The sequence below is a fragment of the Lissotriton helveticus genome, chromosome 3_1 (assembly GCF_964261635.1).
Source record: "Lissotriton helveticus chromosome 3_1, aLisHel1.1, whole genome shotgun sequence".
In the NCBI taxonomy this organism is placed as follows: domain Eukaryota; kingdom Metazoa; phylum Chordata; class Amphibia; order Caudata; family Salamandridae; genus Lissotriton; species Lissotriton helveticus.
This window is the reverse complement of record NC_136061.1, coordinates 1,181,192,812-1,181,195,649: the sequence shown is the minus strand read 5'-3', so window position 1 is coordinate 1,181,195,649 and position 2,838 is coordinate 1,181,192,812.

Below are 2,838 nucleotides of genomic sequence, written 5' to 3'. Positions count from 1 at the left end.
GCAGAACAACAGGTTTGCCTCAGGCGATCTGAGGCATCGCCCTGGCACATAACTCTTCAAACGGTCCTTGATGTAGTCAGGTGCTGTTCCGTGCAGGGCTTTGTTTGCAATACACAGACCCTTGAACCTAGCCCTTTGCTTGTTTGGGAGCCAATGTAGTTGTTGCAGTAGTGGTATGGCATGTGATCTTCTAGGGAGTCTAATCAGTCTCGCTGCATCATTCATAACCACTTTAAGCTACCCTGATAATTTGTCAGGTAGCCCAATTCATAGTGCATTACCTTTGTTCAGTCATGAAACAATTAGTGCAGACACTATGGTGCTCGGGGGGGAGGAGGGGTACTAGTCGCCAGAGTTGCCTCATAAGGCCCACACAATTCCCCACCACAGTGGTCACCTGATTATTCAGCATCAGCTTGGTGTCCAACTTGATACCTAAGCTCTTTACAACTGGCACCGTTATGGGAGTTGTGCCTAGCTCTTGTGGCCAAAAGGAATTGGACCCCTGTGTTAATAGCCACTACCTCGGTCTTATCAGGATTTACTTTCAATGAGTTGGTTGTCATCCGATTCATAGTAAACAAAAGAATGTTCTGTACATTAGACTGTGCCGGTCTGGAACTGTCTATCAGCAAGGTTAGCTGTGTATCGCCAGGATAATTGAACACTTGACATTCCAGTTTTGCTAGTGCTTCCACGAGTGGCTGGGGATAGATGTTAATGCGAAGGGGACAGCGCAGAGCCCTGTGGGACACCACATGGCAGAGCGCCTTTCCTGGACACACTTTCCCCCAGTTGGACCTTTTGTGACTTATCCTTCAGGAAGGAGGCAATCCACCAATACACTGTGCCAGTGATTCCCAGCCCTTGTATGTGAGTCAGCAGCTGAGCATGGTTCACCGTGTTGAGCGCGGCTGAAAGATCCAATAGGATCAACTCCGACGATTCCTTTTTGTCGGCTGTGAGCCTCAGCTCATTCAGCACCAAGAGCATCACTAGCTCTGTACTGTGGTGGGCCCTAAAGCTCGCTTGTCATGCATGGAGCAACTGATGCTCTTCCAAAAAGGATGAAAGCGTTTGAAGCAAATGTTGCTCTACTACCTTAGCCAAGAAGGGAAATCCAGGAGCGTCTGCTGGAGGGAGTGCTGTGGGGCAGTGGGACATGCCCTGGGAGGGGCAGGGTGGGGGTAGTAAACTCCGGCATAAGACCGACCTGAGTTAGCTAACTAAATACATTTAAAAAAAGAATCGGTTTAAAAAAAGTGTTAAAAAGTGTTGCCTATTTCCGTTAGAATATCCTTAACATTCGCTAGGAAGAAATCCTGTATCTTATTGCATTCAGCCAAATTGGCAACCGTCTTCTGTTCATTCTTTTGAATCAGCTCCCTCAACACATTAAAGGTCTCCTTCTGAGTATCCTTGGCTTCCTTGATCTTTGACTCATAGTACTCTGCTTTCTTTGCAATGATGGCTATTTTATAGAGGGCTAGCTTTGCTTCATATTCCTCCTGGGCCTCCGGATCGTATGATTTCCGCTATTGCCTTTCACACTGGCGTAGGGACTGTTTCTTTCCTCTTAATTCCTCTGTATACCATGGGGCAGCCATCACTCTGTTCATTACCCTTTCCCTCTGCGCAGGGGCCACCTTATCAATGGCTTTCCTCAGCCAGCCTGTGAGCCTCTCACATTTCAGATCCAGGTCCCCCATCTGTCTCCCTGGGTACGTTGACTAATACAATGCCTCCCTCAGACTGGCTTCCTCTATTTTATGCCAATTCCTTACTTTCCTCCAAACTGGTGGTAAGTACTTTAGTCAACTGGGCAAAGGGATCAAGAAACTGATCAAATGGTGATCTGACCAACTATATGGTCTACACTCTATTAGTTTTGCAGCGGGCAGTGTAGACCACATGAGGTCTAGTGTATGGCCCTTTTCCTGAGCAGAGATCTCCACAATTTGTTTCAACCCCAGCATGGTCATTGCCTCTCCGAACCTGCTGGTCAAGGGCTCTCTAGGTGCCTGGTCCTAGTGGTAGTTAAAGTCCCCATCATTAGCATCTCCTGATATCTGGAACACAGATCACTGACCACTTCGGTGAGCAGATCATTAAATAGAGGGGTTGACCGAGCAGGGTGGTATACTACTAGCAGAATACTACTAGAAGATTTTAGCCCTATTTTAATCCCCAGGACCTACGCTCCATCTAAGGTCTCTGTTGCAATCCTTTCTGTGGTGAGGGACCTGCGGCTAAACACCGCTACTCCCCCCCTCGTATCCTGCTCTGTCGATTGTATGTCAAGACATCATAATCTGGGGGAAGGGAGGCCACTATATCGGGACCTGAGGCATCCTCTAACCATGTTTCCGTCATTGCAAGGATGTCTGGCTCTTCCTCCTGGAGCAGCGTAAACATTTCCAAGTTGTGCTTCTGGGGGACTGAGTGTTCAACACGGCGGCCCTCGGTCCATAGGAATCACCAGACCCTGCACCTTTCGCTTTCCGAGCCTGAGTACAACTCCTCTCTGGCTCCCCATTACCGCCTGGCAAATTACCTGTAAAAAGCTTCTCTTCTAACGCTACAGGAAGGATCATCATGCAGAGTGTGCAATTTAGCTCTCGAGGTTCCTCCGTAGAGTAGGCTAGCCTTTGACCAGGGCTCCTGGCCCCTGGACCCGGTCGTTCGCAGACAGGCCCAGACGGGCTTGCCTTAGGCTCACAATCGACACGTCTGCCGCGCGTCCTTCCAGCCCGCTTAAATGCTCACACCCCACTCTGCCCTCTCAAAAGCCCTGCTGTGCAGCAGCTGGTCAGAAACTAAACTGCTCACCAGCAAAAT